The sequence below is a fragment of the Diospyros lotus genome, chromosome 5, assembly GCF_014633365.1.
Source record: "Diospyros lotus cultivar Yz01 chromosome 5, ASM1463336v1, whole genome shotgun sequence".
In the NCBI taxonomy this organism is placed as follows: domain Eukaryota; kingdom Viridiplantae; phylum Streptophyta; class Magnoliopsida; order Ericales; family Ebenaceae; genus Diospyros; species Diospyros lotus.
The window spans coordinates 40,068,894-40,090,866 of NC_068342.1; positions in this window are offsets into that span (position 1 = coordinate 40,068,894).

Genomic DNA, 21,973 nt, shown 5'->3' on the forward strand with positions numbered 1-21,973 from the left:
GACCCCCGTAGGCACTCAACAAATAAAACTATAGAAGTCTCAGATTTAATTTAAATTAAAACAAATGAATAATAATTCAACAAATAAGGCCAGGCAACGAATTAAAGTAAGGGAGGTGATAAAATACGAGAAATCACGGGGTCTTTTACGGGAATTGAAGAACACGAGGAGAGGGTTAGGAACTTGCCTTTACACGGCCGTTTCCTGCCCTTCTTGCACTTCCGCTGCGAAGTAAAACGTTTGATAGCGATTAATAAAACCCTGGCTCGCATTAATTAAATCTAACTGTGTAATATAAATAATTTAACCGCCTAAAATTCCATGTAGGCGCACTATAAATAAAATCCCAATAAATCTCATATTTATTTTAAATTAAATCCCGTTAATAAAATTCTCGAAGCTAGCTTAATAATTTAAATTTAAATCAAACAACTCGAAACTCCATAATTAATAAACGGGCCGAAACAGACGAAGGGAGGGTAAATAGATTGACAACGAAAGGAACATCGTAGAGGGAATAAAGGACTTGCCTTAACGAAGATATCCTTAGGCTTGTTCTGTCCCAAAACGGTAAAAATTATACAAACTGTAACACTGCAATAATTTGCCAAAATTAATAAAATTGGCCTCTAAACGAAATTTCAACCGTATAGAATATTTAATACAAAATTATTTACTTACTTGATTAATTAAACCACGATTAAACAGCGTTTAATATTCAATTTTCTTCCAAATTTCACTGTGCGCACGCTGCTTCTTCTCCTATTTTTCCTCCTCCATTTACTGCTCGAACACTCTAATTTTTGCTGCCAAAATCGTGGCTTAAAAGCCACAAAAGAGAGCACCAGAGACTGCCGCGTGGCAGCCCAGCGCAAGCCACCACCTTTAGGCCCAAAACGACATCATTTTGGGCGTCAATAGGGTGCTTATATAAGAATGTGTGGGTTTTTATACTAGGTGATTGCCCATCTTCTCGTGTTTTTGAAGGTGGTGGCCAGATGTTTGCAGAAAATTAATTTAATTGCATATAAGCTACTTATTTTAATTAATGTAATTGCATAGAAAGTTGTTCCAGCAGATTATTCCAAAACGTGTTACTGCTAGGAAGTGTGAAGGTTACTCAAAAAATTAAATTAATAAAAAAACAAAATTAATAATGGTGAATAATTAATATATGTGCATAGAAGTTGTTTCTAGATTATTCAAACGTGTGAAGTGTGAAGGTCACATTGAAAATTAAATTAATAAAAAATTAAAGATGAGTATAAAAAATTGTGAGAGGTGCCTTGTTTATCTGATTATCTGTTTATCTTTAAATGACAGTAAAAATTAATTGTCTGATTATCTGCCTATCTTTAAATGACAGTAAAAATTAATTGTCTGATTATCTGCCTATCTTTAAATGACAGTAAAAATTAATAACATTAGAAATGTTTTATATTAATTGTTGAAACACGTTTTTAGAAGCTGCAGCTGATTAGTGATTATCCCCAAAAAATTGCGCATACATTTTAAATGAAGTGTTATCTTAAATAATAACAGTAGAAAATTTAAATATAATTTATTTATTGAAAAAGAAAAAAAAATTAAACTAATAAAAAATAAAAGAGCAAAAAAAAAAAATCATGAAGCTACTGGACGTCAGAGTTATGGTTGTGTTTACTTTTCTAGTGCTTTAGCTTCATATGGAGCATACTTTTGTTATGTTTTTATTTTAATAACAATAGGAATTTAAAATATTAATTATTTGATTAATAATGATAGTGAATAATTAATTTAATTTCATAGAAGTAGCTGATTATCCCAAAATGTGTGACTGTTAGAAAGTGTGAATGTCACATTAAAAACTAAATGATGTCTCATTTCAATAACAACATAAATTTAAAATATTAATTGTCTGATTATTCCAGCTGATTAATAATAGTAGTGAACAATGAATGCAATGACATAAAAGGTGCAGCTGATTAGTGATTAGCCTAAAAAAATTGCGTATACCTTTTAAATGAAGTGTTATTTTAAATAATAACATCAGAAAATTTAAATATTAATTTATTTCTTAAAAAGAAAAAAAAATAAAAGCTGATTTTTGGGCGAAAAAAATTTGTGCAGCAACTTTGCTACTTTTATAGTGCTTTAGCTTCATATGGAGCATATTTTTGTTATGTTTTCATTTTAATAATAGTAGAAATTCAAAATATTAATTATTAATTATCTAATTAATAATGATAGTGAATAATTAATGTAACTTTATAGAAGCTGCCTTAGGTGAGGCCCAAGGCTGTGCCGATTTTTCGAGTGAATTTTATCTTCATAGGCTTCGGCCCGGGATTGAAGAACCCAAGTTCGTCACCACTTTTAGGCAACCCATTTTAGAAGTCGGGCCACAAGCCCTATTCCCACTTTGGAGAAGAAATGGGTCTTGACCCATTTGCTCAAGTGGGAGAAGCCCACTGTTCTGAGCCCAAAAGTCGTCTTGTCCCTTTGCCCATAAGCCCACATATAAAAGGCCCTTTGTGCGGCCTTTTCTTTTGGTGTTTTTCCCTTTCTCGGCCTTACCCTAGTCTATCCCCTTCTCTTTCCTTGCTTGGCCGATTACTTCCTTCATGGTTTCTTTTTGTGGCTGATCTTCCATGGCTTCATTCCCATCTTGGTTCGATACCTCTTTCAATGTTGAGAGGCCGCATCTTTCCTTGTTGATTTTGGCCGATTTGTTGTCGATGCACACGCCATATTTAGGGGGTTTTCGATCATCCATTATGGGTAAACTTTCTCTCTTGGCTTTGTGCTTTATACCATTCATCTTTGTAACTAATCTACCTTCTGTGGTAACCTACTGTGTGTGGTTTTGATCGCTTGGGTGAGAGAGGATTTCATTCAGTTCGACCAAGAGGTGTTAGGGCTTTCTGGGCTTATGGTTTGAGGGCTTCGTTGTGGCTTGTGGTTCCTATTCGTTGGCATTACCAAAGTGGTGAACAGACTTTTCAGATCTGAGGTTTAAACGATTTAACAGGGAGTTTTTACTTTCTATTCATGTTCTTTAGGTTCGCTTATATCTTATTCGATTTGTTTTGCACTAATCCGTTTGTGTTGTAGTTGATTTTTCGCAACATAAATAATAACAGCAGAAATTTAAAATATTAATTGTTTGATGAATAATGATAGTGAATAATTAACGTAACTGCATAGAAGTTGTTCCAGCTGATTATCCTAATGTTTTTTTGGAAAGTGGAAATTTTTTTATCTTATTTTTTTGTGGTTTGTATCTATTATATGAGTTGTTAGTTTAGTAACTTCTGTCAAATGTTACTGGAGCCATTTATGTCAACATCTTAATTCAGTTCAACTACTTAAATAATCTTAAACAATTTTAAAAAAAATCTAAAATATTTTAAATATTAACCTATTTAATTTAGTTCATCATCTAAAATAATAATCTAAAAAATTAAATAATTCCAATATTTTTTTGTTAGAAGTAATATAATTAATATGTTAAATAATCTAAAAATACTTAAAATTAGTTTAAAAATTAATTTTGAATTAGTCCATGTGGAAAACATTTTAACTAATACCCACCAAATTGAATAACTTAAGAGTTGTTCGTTTTCTTTCTTTTCCATTTTCAGGCCCAATGCCTTAAAACAATAAAGTTTCCAATTCAACAGATGACCAATCCAATATCTTCCAATCATTAAACAATGAAATTGTAAATATCGTAGCATAGAGGCATATCAATAAGTTAGAATAGATAAAAATCACATAACATTTAACAGCAAAAGCATAATCAGGTTACCCAACAAAGTACGATAATAATGATGACAAACAACTTGAAGATACCTAGAACAACCAACTATAAATAGAACCTTAAGTGCTTAAAGATTAACGGTCTATTTACTTGAGAATATTCTTAATTTGTTTATATTTAGTCCTTTTCAACTTTCACGAACTTGCAAAGCTTATTGCTTGACAACTGAGTGGACAAACCCTTGTCCTCGTTTGGAACAATGCTACTCACATCATTGCACGTAGAGGGATGAGTACGCTTCGCTGGAGTCTTTACCGGCGTGCTAACCTCATTGTCTGAAACAGACCCCTGTAAAATAATTTGAAAAATAATACCGATTAGAACTTTGAGAATGAAACCCATATAATTGACAAAACCTACACATTGCTGACATTTCAAGGCAAATAGTACCTTGGAATCAGCATCAATAGTCTTTTCCAGTTTTGATAGCAAGTCAGGTTCCTGTTGATGTTACACACAATCAAACAATAATTTAGGGGTGATCATGTGCGTTTTAAGAAACACAATAGATGATGTGAACTATAGGTAACCTGATTCTCAGTGTAATCATTTATCTGATATTTCATGATCAAGTCATTGCCGTCAATAAGTCTTATCACAGTGTACAAATCATCAGTTCGGGATAAATTCTAATCTCTTATCTGAACCTTGAACAGTAGCCTCCTATTCACCAAGGTCTCTACCTCACTTGGACAGTAATCCTCAGCACCATCCTATGAGAATCAAATTCAAGCAAATTAATGTAAACATTAATTATAGTTCGATAAAGGAAAATATTTTGAAGATAAAATATATTTCTCACCCATGCCAAACAATCCCTTAGCTCGCTGGTAGATTTCCCAATCAATTGTAGGCACTCACGATCCCACAAAAGAAAACTTGCACTTTCCGTTCCATCAACAACCCTAACCCGTATCTTAAACCTAGGATTGCCTGATATGTCGAACCTTTCACAGTTCTCGCAATAGAAGCGGTTTCCATTTTCTTTAACTTTTTTTGCACATTTCTTACAACTTAGATACCACCAACCTCAATCCTATTCAACATCAGCAATTGTACAAACTACCTAATAGCTACCAGCCTGCGGTTCGATGTGTTGTTAGAAGGTTGTAATGTGTGTAGTGTTAAATATACATGCCTAACAAAATGAAATTACCTTAGTAGACTCAAGCAATTGTTCAATTATTTTGACTTCACACATTCCACTCTCTAAATCATTAGTTATAAAGTATGTAGTCAAAGAAGAAATTTGACTAATCCTCTATGAGAAACACTCTACACTGTTCAACAACCTAAAGTTTTATAACAAGATTGGTTATATATGATAATGAAGCACGATAAATGAATGAATTATAACAATAGCTTTGAAAAGCCCATACTTGTCACGGAAATCCTCAACCTCAAAAACTGGAGCGTTGACAAACACCTTCGTTACGTAATATGTACTTGTAATCCTAACTTCTCCTGATATTTTAAATTAGGTCATCACTCTACCGTGCCACACATTTAATACTCTAAACAGTCAAAATTTAGAGATAAGGAATTAGTAGATATACACCTACAAATATTCGTGCGACACATCTAAAGTAGAAGAATAATAGGTTCATCCTTAGCAGATTCAAGGTGAGAGTTTACCAGATCAGCGTGATCACCCCAGAGGGTACACGGAAGACGATTTTTCCTAATTAAGGAAAATCTATTTACTAAAGTAGATAAATAAACACCAAATATATAGATGAAATGTAAGAATTTTCGTACTCCAAATCTTCTATCATGACATCAATTGAATTGGTAACAAACGCAGATGATGCGTGGAGCCGAGCACTATCCTTAGCTACAATTTCCCCTATCAAATCTATTTCTTACAAAAAATAATAATAATAAATCAATTAACCACAGGGTTAAACAATGTGAAGGTAAAAAAGAAAAAAAAGAAAAACAAAACGTTAAAATTAAAACGTACCAAAGAGCCGTGTTTCATCCACGTTTTCCTCACTCAATATATCATTAAATGCTCTGAAAGCGAATATAGTAGCAAGAAAGGTTACATCGTGCACCTCAATTACTTGCGTTGTTTTTGTAAAATTTAACTTGTATGCGTGCGATGTAGTCTTGAATTTCATGGTGTTTTGAACAACAACAAAGTTCCGCATGACATAGACTAAGTTTTCACGGATCTTATCCATGAAAGAACTTATAAGATAATTTTTTATACTTGCATGCATCCTTGTGCCCTTAAGATAATTTTGAACAACACCAGTCTTAAAAATCCTAATTGATATACACGACATTTGTCTACTTCAGATGTGTAAACAGTAGGGGAAAATGAATAATAATATCAATTTATTAAATAGTAGATCAAAAACTACATAAGGAGTGATTCAAAAGAACTACTTAAACTAACAAAGATATAATAGGCTCACATTCTGCCAATAAGAGCCATATATATATATATCACTGTAATAATAATAATTTCAACTCGTATATAGTTTGCATGTATGCACGACAGTAAAAAATTTGCAGATATCGGGGCTGTCTGATATATATATGGTTTGACACTAATACTTTACTAAATCGCCTGCAATGTAAGTTTTTTATACTTATTACTTTTGATTTGTTTTTTTAAATTATGTCTGATAGATTATACTTTTTTGCTCATCCTCTACATTTTTGCTTTTGATTTGTAAGAGATTTTTTTTCTCTCTATATAAACAGATTAATGTTTTTTTTTTATTTTTACTCACTGGCAGTGAGTAATCCCTACCTTAGCTTGCTGCTTACTCACTACCTTACAAAGCTATTGTATGCTTGCTCACTGCATTACTCATTGTTTGTAAGGGATTTTTTTTTTATTTTTTACTTGTTGACAGTCAATAATCCCTACCTTAGCTTGCTACTTACTCATTGCTTTACAAAGCTATTGTATGCTTACTCACTGCATTACTCACTGTTTGTAAGGATTTTTTTTTTATTTTTACTTGCTGACAGTCAGTAATCCCTACCTTAGCTTGCTGCTTACTTATTGCCTTACAAAGCTATTGTATGCTTACTCACTGCATTACTCACTGTTTGTAAAGGATTTTTTTTATTTTTACTCACTGACAATGAGTAATCCCTAGCTTAGCTTGCTGCTTATTCACTGCCTTACAAAGCTATTGTACGCTTACTCACTGCATTACTCACTGTTTGTAAGGGATTTTTTTTTTTTTTTTTTACTCACTGACAATAAGTAATCCCTACCTTAGCTTGCTGCTTACTCACTGCCTTACAAAGCTATTGTTTGCCTACTCATTGTATTACTCACCGTTTGTAATGGATTTATTTATTTTTTTTTTATTTTTACTCATTGGCAGTAAGTAATTCCTACCTTAGCTTGCTGCTTACTTGGATGCTTACTCACTATCATACGGCCCTGCCTTACTCACTGTTTATAAGGGATTTTTTTTTATCTATATGAACAGATTAATGTTGTAAATAAAATATATACAAAAATATTGTATGCTTCATTTATGTGTGTAAATAAAGATCAACAGGGGTAAGAAGTAGTATTATCAGGGTCTCATTGTTATCATATAATAGGCTCACATTCTGTCAATAAGAGCAAAAAAAACATATATATCACTGTAATAATAATAATTTCAACTCGTATATAGTTTGCATGTATGCACGACACTAAAAAATTTGCGGATATCGGGGATGTCTGATATATATATGGTTTGACACTAATACTTTTCTAAATCTCCTGCAGTGTAAGTTTTTTATATTTATTGATTCTGATTTGTTTTTTTAAATATGTCTGGCAGATTATACATTTTTGCTTATCCTATATATTTTATCAATCATTGGCAGATTATACATTTTTGCTCATCCTCTACATTTTTGCTTCTGATTTACTTGTTTTTTTGCTCATTCTCACTGCATTACTCAGTGTTTGTAAGGGATATATATATATTTTTTTTACTCACTGGCAGTGAATAATCCCTAGCTTAGCTTGCCTCACTGCCATACGGCCCTGCCTTTCTTCACCGTTTGTAAGAGATTTTTTTTCTCTATATGAACAAATTAATGTTTAGTACCATTTGTTCATGTAATAGTATGAACATATTAATGTTTTTTTTTTATTTTTACTCACTGGCAGTAAGTAATCCCTACCTTAGCTTGTTGCTTACTCACTGCCTTACAAAGCTATTGTATGCTTACTCACTGCATTACTCACTGTTTGTAATGGATTTTTTTATTTTTTTTTATTTTTACTCATTGGCAGTAAGTAATTCCTACCTTAACTTGCTGCTTACATGTATGCTTACTCACTATTATACAACCCTACCTTACTCACTGTTTGTAAGGGATTTTTTTTTATCTATATGAACAGATTAATGTTGTAAATAAAACGTATACAAAAATATTGTATTCTACATTTATGTGTGTAAATAAGGATCAACAGGGGTAAGAAGTAGTATTATCGGGGTCTCACTGTTATCAGTCTCTCACAAATTAGACAATGAGGACAACGTCATTCTAAGGATAACAGAGGTAAGCATCAACAGGGATATAGATCACTATTATCGATCTTTCACAAATTCATTCCAAATCTGCCTATATTTAAGCCCTTTTGTCTAGATGGTTATTTTAATATATATAGACTATTCATTGTGCCATACTAACTGTTGTCTTAATTTGAAAATGAGGATGTCTTCATCTGCTGAAAAAGATAGCACTCACGCGAAGAAGTGTGCAAATCTTCAATCTACTTCAATCATATAAGGTAAGTAATTAAAAGAACCTACTTGTTTATGCATTTTTACACACATAACAGTGGGTAAAAAACTTACCTCGCGGTCTATTAAGACCATTTACACGGAGTTAATATGAGATTTATCTTCGAACTTTGGCAGATCCCACTTGCGTACTACGCGTACTTTGATTGCTCAATTAGCTCAAGTAGAATCCACAAACTTCAACATTTGAAACAAATGAGGTATTTCAAGACCGGATACAATATCAAATTAGGTGATATGAAATAGGAGTGAATAGGGTGCTTATCTCAGAATGTGTGAGTTTTTATACCAGCTGGTTGCCCATCTTCTCGTGTTTTTGAAAGTGGTGGCTAGATGTTTACAGAAAATTAATGTAAGCTGCCCCATCTTCTCGTGTTTTTGAAAGTGGTGGCCAGATGTTTGTAGAAAATTAATTTAATTGCATAGAACCTGCTTATTTTAATTAATGTAATTGCATAGAAAGTTGTCCCAGCAGATTATTCCAAAATGTGTTAATGCTAGGAAGTGTGAAGGTTACTCAAAAAATTAAATTAATAAAAAAACAAAATTAATAATGGTGAATAATTAATATAAGTGCATAGAAGCTGTTTCCAGATTATTCAAACGTGTGAAGTGTGAAGGTCACATTGAAAATTAAATTAATAAAAAATTAAAGATGAGTATAAAAAATTGTGAGAGGTGCCTCGTTTATCTAATTATCTGTCTATCTTTAAATGACAGTAGAAATTAATTGTTTGATTATCTGTCTATCTTTAAATGGTAGTAGAAATTAATAATATTAGAAATTTCTTATATTAAATTTTGAAACACGTTTTTAGTGGAAGAAATATTATTTATTGAAATACATACATAAAAAAAAATAAAGGCTAATTTTAGACGGGAAAGTTCTTTGCAGCAACTCCGTTACTTTAATATATATTAAGATAGTTTTAAATAAAAATAAAACTCAAATCACCAATTTATCCCAAGACCAAGGTCCGTGTCAAATATATATATATATATATATATTAGCACATTTTTTAGAAATCAAAGTATAAAAAATAAGAATTATACTATTCCGCTACACTTTGAACTACAAAAAGTTATTAAAATGATAAAATTATCCTTCCTCAAATTGCAAAATTACAAAACACCCATTTCATCTTCTTCCTCTCTCCCTTTGCCCAGCAACCATGGCCACATCCTTCCTCCTCTCCCCCCTTCCCATAGCCACTTCCAGCAATCGCCCGTCACAGGTCGCAACCATCGCCTCGCCTCACTTGCTCCATAAGGGTCTATTTTTTTAAGGGAAAATATTTTCTTAGAAACTCTTTTTTTTTTTTTTTGTATTTTTTTGTAGTTGGTACAAGAAAAACAAAAGAGTTAAAGAAAATGACTTTTCAATCAATGAAAAATGAATTATTAAAATGTGAATCATTCCAAGAAAATGACATCTCAACTTGAAAAAAGAAAGTCACTTTTCAAACCAAATCGACTCATTCTTCGCCTCTATCCATCGAGCTCCTCATTGTTTTATTTTCTTTAATTACTCAGCCTCTCTTTGTCTTTGTCATGCTTTATCAGCCTTTGCATGTGTCACCACACTGGTCACCGTCTCTATTGGGCTCATCCTTTATTTGTCTCCTTTGAGATTCGTCTCTATGCATTACCATATTAGTCGATGTCTTTATCAGGCTTCGCCCCTCTCAATCTCTACTTGCATCACCATATTGGTTGTCATCTACGTTGAGCTCCATCTCTATCCTCTCTCCATCGAGATTTCTCTCTCTCAATCTATGTTTGCATCACCAACTCCTCTCTTTAGTTATTAATATATGTGAAAACAGATTTCTAGTAATATTTTCAGATTACAGTCAAATAACAAAAAACACATTTCAAAAAAATTATTTTTCCTTAAAAAAAAGTAATATTATAAGTCATGCACTATAAGAAAATTGGGATTTAGCGACGGATTTTTGGCGACGGACATGTCCTTCGCTATTTTGCGATAGAATAGCGACAGATTAGAAGAAAAAAAAATTGTGAAATCAATGATGGATTAGAGACACAAATTAGCGATGAAAAATTACTCCATCAATAAACTAATTAAAAAATTTAAAAAACTAAAAATTCTTAATTTTTTAGCAATGGAAATATTAATTCGTTGCTAAATTTAGTGACGGAAAAGTGTTTCCGTCACTAAATTTTCATAAGAAAAAAATAAAATTAATTTTTTATTTAACGATGAAATTGGTTTTCCATCGTTAATGCTAGCGACGGAAAATTAATTTCATCGTTAATTTTGGCAACGAAAAATTAATTTCATTGCTGAATTTAGCCACGAAAAACTAATTTCGTCGTTAAATTAAAATTTTATTTTATTTTTTTATTTATCAAAATTTAGCGAAGAAAATACCTTTTCGTCACTAAAATTTAAAATTTAAAATTAATTTTAATATTTGTTTAAATAATAAAAAAAATTAACAAATACAAATTTACTTTTAGCGATGGATTATTTAATCTGTCACAAATTTTAATTTTCCTTTTATATTCTTTTGTTTTTTAGTCAATTAAATTATAAGTATTTAAACTTGAGAGGAATATTTAAATATATAAATATTTAAATTATATAAAAATGAAATATATTAATGTATAAATATATTTAAAAAATTAAATATACATTTAAACATGAGATGAATATAAAAAAATTAATTTATAAAATTTAAAAATTTTAATTTAAATAAATATATTAAATTTAAAAATCATAATATTGTTAAATTCTAAATGGGTACAAAATGCAAAATAAACACTACATCTAAAAAATAGATAAAAAGTATAAAACCATAATATTGTTAAAGTTTTGATTATTCTAAGTTTTAGAAATCTCAAAAATGAAATAATATCGGGAGATTATATTAGAAAGGAATTTAAGGATTATCTTATCAGTCTTTTGCTCTTCATAAATAAGAGAACTTAATGTTAAGTTAATATATGTCACAATCTTAGTGAAATTATAATTTCACTTTGAACATAAGACTGACTTATGCATCAAAAGATTTGCAAGTGATCTCATTCACGTCCTAAACTTATTTTTCTCTTTACAAGCCTCTTGGAGATGCCAAAGGATAACTCTCTTGCATCTTGATCGAGACATTATCTCGCATAAAAAAAGAATCATTATTATATCTTAACAATAATAGTGTAAATTCAACATATAATAATGGTTCTTAAAACTTAACTTGAACATGCAATTTTTATTAGAAAGAAATTATTTTTAAAATAAATTCACAAAATGCCTCCTTATTTTTTATGGAAGTATTATGAAAACCATTTCTAAACTCTTTAAATGTTCATATTCGTGCATCGGGCTGTTCATTGTTTTGTTGATTATCGTTTGATCTCTTTGTATGACAATCGTACATCATTAGTTTTTTAAATTTATTATCTTTTCAATATTTAATTTTACTTTTGTTCTTTACAAGTTTTGTCTCATTAATTTTTTGTAACGCCCCGCTTTCCTGGGCGCGTTATGACTTGGGACAATTCTGAGACAATAATTTTTTTCTTTTCAAACTTAATTCTAAACCACATCATACCTCGAATCCGTCCCAGAATTCCCATTCATTTATCTCGAAAGATAATTACTATACATATCAAATGCGGAATCAAAGATTGAAATCTGATATCTTAACATTAATCATAAATAAATTCTTACATTTTCAACATTTCTCAAAACGTTCAGAATCTAAAGTAGCAGAACTTAAATATAGGAGCTACGTAACATACATTTCACTCTGATAAGTGCCATTTCATGCCTCATCTATCATCGTATTTGCTACAATCTCCACCTTGAACGTTTGAATATTCCAGGGACAAATCCCAAGTTAGATGATGAATCATCTAAGTAAGAGTACAGAAAACATATTTCGTGCATGAATGCAATGTCTTTCATCGTAGGTGTCAACTGCACCCCTCATGCTACCTACCATTTTTGCGGCCCTCTCTTTCGAAGCAGCGGTATATGGGTGCACCCTTGGTAAGGCAGCAGTGCCAATTCGTACTCCCTACGGCCTCAAATGCGAGTGATCAATGATATCAACGTGTATTTATGCATTTCATAGTCATGTCATGTATGCAGTCTACGTGATGGATACATATCAGGGCATGTCAATATGATGAAAACATTTTCTAGGAACATAATCCACTTTCAAACTAGGTATTTTCCATAAAACTAACTTTAATTGGGGAGTACCACTTACCTTCTCAAGCTTATCGGGCTACCTCGATATCCGTGTCTTGCCTCGATTTGCGTGCCAATCTCAAAATTCACACAAGCCACTTCAATTCAAGCTTCAAAGCATCCTAATCACCATATTATTTAAATAAACATTAAAACCTATTTTCTCCATAAATTTCTGGTATTTTCTTTAATTTTCTTTCTATTTCATCCTATTTTTCCTCAACAAATCCAAACTAAATATTTCTAAAATATTTTCTCAAATATTTCACTACGAAAATTCGTAAAATAATATTCTTGAATTTCTAGAATTTTTTAGGGAATTTTACTCACCTTAACTTAGCATCTCTGGCTCCCTCAGTATTCGTGTCATATTCCCGAAACACGTGCCCGAACAATTTTTCTTTGCCAAAATATCCGGAATAATAATAATTCACCAAATCCTATTTTTGGGATTTTTTCTAAATATTTTTCCTATTTTTTCTTCTTTTTCTTTCTTTTCTTTTCTTCCTTTTTCTTTTCTTTCTTTTCTTTTTTTCTTCCTTCTTCTTCCTGTCGCCTCCTGCAACTCCTCTGCTTCTTTTTTTTTTTTTTTTTTCTTTCTTCTTCTTTCTTTCTTTCTTCTTCTTTTTCTTCTTATTCTTCTCCTTCCTTCCTTCTCCCTTCTCCTTTTATTCCTTCTTCTTCCTCTGTTTTTTTTTTCCTCCATGGTCGAACCAGCGTTGCCTGCGGCAGCCGCCGCTTGGCTCTCCGCCGGTGTCTCTCGGCCCTCCGCCGTCGCCGGCAAGCACCACCGCTCACCGTCTCCTCGCCACGAGACCCCATGCAGCAGCCTTGCGCGCTGCAAATTTGTAGCAGCTGCCATAGCCGTGCGTGGGAGCTTCCTATGCAGCCAACCCGACCGCCTTCGGCTATGGCCAGCAGCTACACCGGCCTTCATTGCCGCATTCCTGGTCTGCACGTGCTTGCTTCGCGTCAGCCTGGTGCTGGTCTGCCTCGCGCTCAAGCTGCCATGGCTGGAGCTTCATGCAACCAGCTGGAACGCATGGCTGCGTCGGCCACTTCCGCCACCCAGCTCCCTCTCAATCTCCTTGCTTCTCCTCCCCTCTCTCTCTCTTGATCTCTTGGATCACTGCTTCCTTCGGCCAACATTGCTACCAATTTATAGGCAACCATGACTTAAGCTCCATGATTTCTTAAGATTTTCCCCTCAAATCTTGCTGAAAATTTTCTCAAATCTTGCTGTCATACCCTCAAATCTCGCTGCCACAATCTCCCTATTTTGCGGCCAATATCTCGGCCATTAAAGCTTCATAGAAGCTGGCCACGCACACACACGCACATGCCTATATATATATATGCTATATATATTATATATTACACTTAATATATATAAAAATTATGCATTAATCCCAAATTTTAGCTTAAATTTATTAGAATAATTTTCTAATTACAATAATATCCTCAAATACTGAATTAATTTGTATTTCGATACAAAAAACGCAAAATTAATAACTTTCAAGTTACTCGATATAGACGATTTTGCCCCAGTGTTCTCACCGGGCTATCGTTTCATCCTGAAACCACTGAAAGGTTGCTCATTACGCAAAACCGGAGCCCCCCTAGTGTTCCGTTAATTTTTCGGGAGTCTCCTACAACGATTCAGTTTTTCAGCCTAAATGGCAGTTGTATTTTAGTTGTACCGAAAACTATTCCAGATTCGATTTCTTTCGATACCATAAATCCTATCTCGATATGTTCATCGAGACCATATAACTTTCCTTAGATAATTTTACTCCGAGACATTCCCTACAGTCGATTCAGTACGTATAACTACTATCAAACCAATTTTTCGGTATCCTAAACTCATCGAAATTACGTGGCAACTTCATATAAACATGGGGTATTACAGTCTTCGTTTAATGTAAATATTATTTATAAAAAAATAATTATTTGACGTAATAAATTAATAATAAATAATTTAATATATCAAATTAATTTATTATAATGATTAGATTTATAATATAAGTATATTTTTAAATTAATATTAATTTGAAATGCAATGATTTCAATTATTTTATTATGACATTTTAAATAATTACAATAAATTATAATTCAAATTATTTAATAATTATCATAATTTAAATTATTTTAGTTATTATCACAATTTTAAATTATATTATTTTTATCAATTAAATAATAATTATTATTTTAATAAATTTAATATTAAATAAATTATGGAGGTGGGAATCTCCCGCCTCTTTCCCTCCCCCAATAAAACCCTTCTCCCCCTTCCCTCTTTCCCACCCCCCCAGAAACCCTTCTCCCTCTCTGTGTCCCCATTTTCCCTCGATCTCTACCTCTCTCTCGCCCTTGCTCTTGCCTCTCGCAGCTCGCCTTCGCCCTCGCCTACTGCCTCGCCCTCGCCCTCGCCCTCTTCATCACCCTCACCCTCACCTTTGCCCTTGCCCTTGATCTAGCCTCTCGCCCTTGCTCGCTGTCTCTGTAATACCCTGAGAGCCCAGAGAAGTTAGTATATATCGAGGATAGTGTAAGAAATGAAACAACACCAGCTGGATACCTTTTGGGCTAAATGTTGGCAAAGAACTCCCAAGTTAAGCGTGCTTAACCTGGGGTAATCCAAGAATGGGTGACCCCCCTGAGAAGTTCGCGTAGGCCCATCAGGGTAAGTTGTTCCAGTTCTTCCTATTGCTTGAACGAGATGTTACAGGTGGTATCAGAGCCGACCCCCGAGCCTTTGAGCACGTTGGTGGGGAAAACCTCAACAAGGAGGTTGAGTCCCGAGGGGGGTGTGTGTAGGCCCCTATGGGGGGGTGCGTGTAGGCACCTTAGGCGAATCCCACATTGGCCATGCAAGGGGGGAGATCTGAGACCGGTTGTAAGGTCGCATGACGAGGACGTCATGTTCTTAAGGGGGGAGAATGTAATACCCTGAGAGCCCAGAGAAGTTAGTATATATCGAGGATAGTGTAAGAAAGGAAATAATATCAGCTGAATACCTTTTGGACTGAATGTTGGTAAAGAACTCCCAAGTTAAGCACGCTTAACTTGGGATAATCCAAGGATGGGTGACCCCCTGGGAAGTTCGCGTAGACCCATCAGGGTAAGTTGTTCCAGTTCTTCCTATTGCTCGAATGGGATGTTACAGCCTCGCCCCTCGCTCTCTGCCTCGCCCTTGCCCTAGCTATCGATCTAGCTCCTCGCTCACTGCCTCACCCCCGCCCTCGCCTCTGGCTTGCTCGCTCGCACTCAGTTCGTAGTTAGAGAGGTTGGTTCAATCTTTTGAGGTTTGTTGTTGCTATTTTACTTGATTTTAAATTCAATATCATGATTTGTTATTTTGATTCAATCTTTGTTTTACTCTTATATTTTGCTCTGTTGTTGGTTTAATTGAGAGGATTGTTTCCTAAAGTTGTGTTATTTTGATTCATGCAATTTAATAGGTAAAATAAACTTACCAGATGAAACCCACGTGTTGGCTTCATAAACAAACAAATTTGGGGAGGCAAATGAGAATTTAATAACACCCACTTACATAAAATAAATAATAATATTATTATTAACATTAATATAAAAAATAAATGATTAAAAAAATATTTCCCAAAATCATTCTTATATAAAATAAAATAATGTCACTCTTCTATATTCATTGATAAGAAATTAACTCGTAACAATACTTTAATAGGTAATTTTAATTACTAAAGTTGTATTTATTGCATTTTGTTATTAGTATTAAAATAATTTGTTAGTTAAATAATTCAAACAACAATTCATTTATCATCAACCAATCAAATATAATAAATACAGGACTACTATTATACTTAAAGTAATAATTAAAATTTCCCTACTTTAATCGTGTAACAAAATTATAATTATGATCGAAAATTTGAGGAGTCATTGAGTTTTTGTAACAACAATATTATTATTGTTTTTTTCATGATTAGAAGGTGAATAATTTAAAATTTTGAAAGTAGTTTTGAAAGTAGTCATTGAGTTTTTCCCTACTTTGTTTTGAAAGCAGTTTTATTGTGCCTTAAAGATAAGGGTTTATTTGCCAAGGTAAATTGTTAATAGATTGATTTCTTGAATTATCAAATCGTATTTATTAAATTGTTAGAGTTTTGATTTTGCTCTCCCTTGTTAGAGTTTTAACTCTGCTCAAATTTGGTTCTCATTTATCGAATTTATTCATTTTATAGAATGATTATAAAATATATGACGCGTTAAGAATTGATGCTGTTGCATATATTGAAGTGTTATATTTTTATGTTTTTTTTTTTCTTACATAGGGTGTAGTCCGGTTATAGGGGAGGCTCTGTCGAATTTTCTCTAAAAATTATATTAAATAAAAAATATTTTTTTAGCTATTTAATTAAATTTGCTGGAAGTTAGCCCTAGATTCTCGTTCGGTGACTTCCTCGATGGAGCGAGGAGATCACTGAATTATCCAGTTGGACAGTCTAGAAATTTGATATCGTGTTGTGTGCTCTGTGAATACGCATTAATTTACTCATACATGGTATGAAAATTCGGTAGCATCTCACATTGTTCTCCGGTTGCATATAGGAATATGTTCTGATTCATGCAATTGATTCAAATTAAGTCTAACTCATATGAATCAACACATAATCCTTATCGTGCATTTGGAGAACTGTGCTAAGATGTTGCCGAAATTTCGTATCGTGAGTAAATGCATTCGCTAGTGGTCATATCACGACTAATTTTTGGATAAGATAGGTCTTAACCTTCAAATTTTAATGATGAGTTATAAGGAGTGGTTCAATGGAAGTATATTAAAACAACTCAAATAAAAAAAATATTGTAATTATAATTTAGTAATTTTTTGTTATTTAATTACCACAGGAAAAAAATGAAATCAGATCGTCAGTGGATGTATATCAGGCGTAAGGAGGATGGTTATGTTTCTATGAAATTTATCAAGGGTGTTGAGGAGTTTGTTAACTTTGCTAAGAGTCAACCAGAGTGGATGGACAAGAATAAGATTAAATGTCTCTATAATCAACGAATGGTAAGAAATTTAATGTTGATCCCTTAGGGTATGGCCACTCAAGAGGGGGGTGGATTTTTCTCAATTTTAATAAATGTTCTCGATCAATGATTTTATTGAAAAATATATATTTGATAAATATAATAAATTATATTTGAAATTAATAAATACAATGAGGCACGAGACAATTTATAGTGGTTCGATACCTTCACATACACCTAGTCCACTCTCTTAAGGTCTAACCACCCTTGAGATTCCACTAAATCAAAATCACCAAGGTTTTCACACTAGCTCATCTTGAAAATTAGATACACACCTAGATTACAATAGGTTCTAGGCAACCACTACACCAAAGTTTTCTCCCTAACTTACCTTGAAAATTAGATTCACCTAGATTTTAACAGATCTAAAAAACCTATACAATACTCAATAATAATTTAAATATTACAAATAATTTGTCCACACTTGGACACAAATAAGCAATTAAGAACAAATTATACAAGACAATGATATTTAAATAAATAAATAAACAGTGACCTCAGTTTGAATGGAGAAGATTAGATTCGGCTTTGCAATCTCTTTTTCTCTACTTGCCTTGTGACTCTTCGGTAGATGAACAATGAATCTTTGAGAGCCTTGAAATGCTTGGAAATTAGCTTGAGAGCTTTTGGAAGGTTTGGATGTGTAATATGTGTAATGGATGTTCAAAAAATGAGTTTGGGGGTATTTATAAGCATTTTAGCCACTAAAAAATAATTAATATAAAATTTGAAATTCAAAAAATATTTATACTTTATCAAATAATAAGAAAACATGTCTCACATTTAATTCAAAATAAATTTACTTTTTGCATAAGAAATCAAGATTTGAAAATTCAAATATAAAATTTTGAGACATAAATGATTAAAACAAGAAAACATTTCTAAAAACAATCTTCTTTAATTCAAAATAAATTTACTTTTTGCATGAGTAAGAGAAAACATGTCTAAAATCAATTCTTTTTAATTCAAAATAAATATATTTTTTGCATAAGTAATAAAATCATTTATCAATAAATAAAAATTCAAATATAAACTTTTGATACATAAATGATCAAAAGCAGAAAACATGTCTACAGACAATCCACCTTTAATTCAAAATAAATTTACTCTTTGTACCCACTTTTAATTCAAAATAAATTTATTTTTTATATGAAAAAGAAATACATTTATATCATAAAAATATTTTTGTTAATTATCAAAACTTAATTAATATGAGCAAGTTGGCTCAACATTTAATTTATTTAATTTGTTAATATTTGTAAAATTTTATTATTAAAATTTTATATATCATTTGTTTTTAGAAAAGGGAGTTTGGGAGGGAGCCCACGCTGATTGAAGTTTTTGAACGAACTCATTAAAAAAAATTGAAGAATGAGAGAGGACGTATGTTAATAGACGTTCTGCGAGCGTCACTATAAGTTTTTTTTTTATTGTAAATAATGTCAATTTTATAATTAACGTAAATTTTAATATTCGTAATTAACTTATTTTATTTTTTCTTCGTTAAACTGTCGTAGGAAACCAATGGACAGTTGCTAGAGCAGGCAACTCAATCGGATGAGAGATCTGATCAGCCAATTGAGTTAGATTGCGACTAGATATTCATCCAGGTTGTTGGTGGGAAAAATAAGAAGAAAATGATTTACGGCACGAGATCCTTATCCCAATCGAAGTTTTACGATATTAGTAGCTCATCTACTATCTCATCTGGCCAGGAAAATGCCACCATATAAGAAATAAGCGAGAAGATAAACACGCAAGCTCAGGAGATAAACGACTTTCGAAGACAGATGTTTGAGATGCGAGCTTTGGTTGAACAACTTACTATATCTACTCGAGGCATGTTTCCTTTTTCTTCTTCTTATTCATAGTCGACTCACTAGTTTGATTCACCTAATGCTGGTGATGATTTAGATGATTATGTTTTGTAGTTATTTTGATGTAAATGTCAATATGATATTAATATTCTATTATCCGGACGGTTAAGTTTCACAATTATTTTCATGTAACAGCTAGGATTAAGGGTGTGCAATCGGTTATAACCAAATCGAATTGCCCAAAAATTATGAACCGAACCGACCGACCGACTAACCAACCCCAATAAATCGAATTAACCGAAACCTAAACCGTGATAGCCAAACTGAAATCAAAAATCAAACTGGAGACAAAATAACCAAGAGACTAATTTTGTTGTTGCTGCCAGCCACCTAGCTGGCCAGTGATTCCGATGATCGGAATCGTTCATCGAATTCCCCCAACCACGGTGACTCATATACCCAAAAACTAAAAGCATCTAATGATGGGATTTTAGTAGATCTAGGTTTCAAAATTTCAATGTAAAAGAGAAATAGAGTGCAAACTTACCGAAAAACCATCGGTGTAGTCTTCGTCTTCGGCCTTCGTTTTCTTTTTTGGCATTGGGGACAGCGACGAATGGTGGAGGGAGAGAGAACAGATGAAGAGATGAAGACGAAGAGCCTTCGGCCAGTGCCTAATCTACGAAGCATCGAAGAGCGTTTGTCTTCGCCATTGAAGAGCCTTCATCTTAGCTTTTGCCTTCGTCTTCGTATTCGCCATCGCCAGATCTATGAACTTGAACTCGAATTGAAGAGAAGATGAAATGGCGAGACGCGAGAGAGAGATAGAGAGAGAGAAGAACGAAGAACAAAGAAGATGAAATGTCGCGCCCGCGTGACTCATGAGGGGGGGCAGTTCGGTTTGCGCCAGGGGGGTTGTGGCCGGTTTAGTTCAACAGAGGCTATTTGGTACAAGTTCGGTTAAGTTCGGTTCGATTTGATTTTTTGAGTATTTTTATCAAAATAACCGAACCAAATCGAATAACCGATTTTTAAAGAAAAATATAACCGAACCGAACCATTGTTTTTGAAAAACCGAACTGAACCAACCAAACTTTTCGGTTCGGTTCGGTTAGTTCGGTTTAACCGAACTTTTGCTCACCCCTAGTTAGGATGATATTTTAATTTTTATTTGACTCATCTAATTTTTATTTTGATGTAAATATTTTGTTTGACTATTAATTTTTATTTTATAAATATAAATTTTATAATTTCTAAAATAATTCTTGTTTTAATTTATATTAGAATTAAAATCATTTTAGATTATTTAGATTAATTTAATAATTAAATATAATAAAAAAATAAAAATATATTTATTTTACAACATAATTAGTTCTTATAAAATAATTTTTATTTTTTGATATATTTAGTGATGGATTTTTTCATCAAGAAAGTAATTTATTTTATATATTTTTTTATTATTATTAGCGACGAAAAATTTCGTCGCTAAAAAAAGCGACGAAAAATTCCGTTTTCTAAAGTTAAATTTTAATTTTTTTATTTATATATTTTAAACTTTAGCGATGGAAAATTCATCCCTAAAAATAGTGACGGAATTTTCTTCCGCTGTTTAATTTGGTCGCCGTAACATATGACTGAATTAGAGAAAGATTTGCAACATAAATTTTCATCACTAAATTTTAAAAAAATTACAATTAGCAACGAAAAAATTTTCGTTGTTGATCCCTCACTCCTAAAATTTAGCAACAAGCACTTTAGCGACGAATATGTTCCGTCGCTAATCCATCCCTAAACTGATTTAGCAATGAGTTTTTGGGCTTTAGGATGAAAAAGTTCCTAGGATAAAACTTGAAATTTTTGTAATGATGACTGATAATAGTATTATTAGTCATTTGTTGCATCATCATTAGAGGAGATGCTAAGCAAAATTGATAATGATACATAATCTTCTTAACTTCTTATAATAAAGAGACGTCACGTCACATGATTGATCTTATCATTATTCCTTAAAAAAACACTTTCTCTCGAACAAACAAAGCCTAAATAAAAGTGTTTTCATTATTTTTTATTATTTGCTCAAAATTAAATAATTATTTTCACATATAATCATGTGCACAAAAAGAATAAATCATTAATAGTGACCAATTGTATAAAGTTATTAACAAGATGACACAACATTTAACAACTGATGGTAGACATTAATATTCTATGTAGTACGGAGTAGTCTCTAATTTGAGATATTCGAGTCGAAAATAACTTTAGTATCTCAGCTCGCCTTGTCTATATAAAG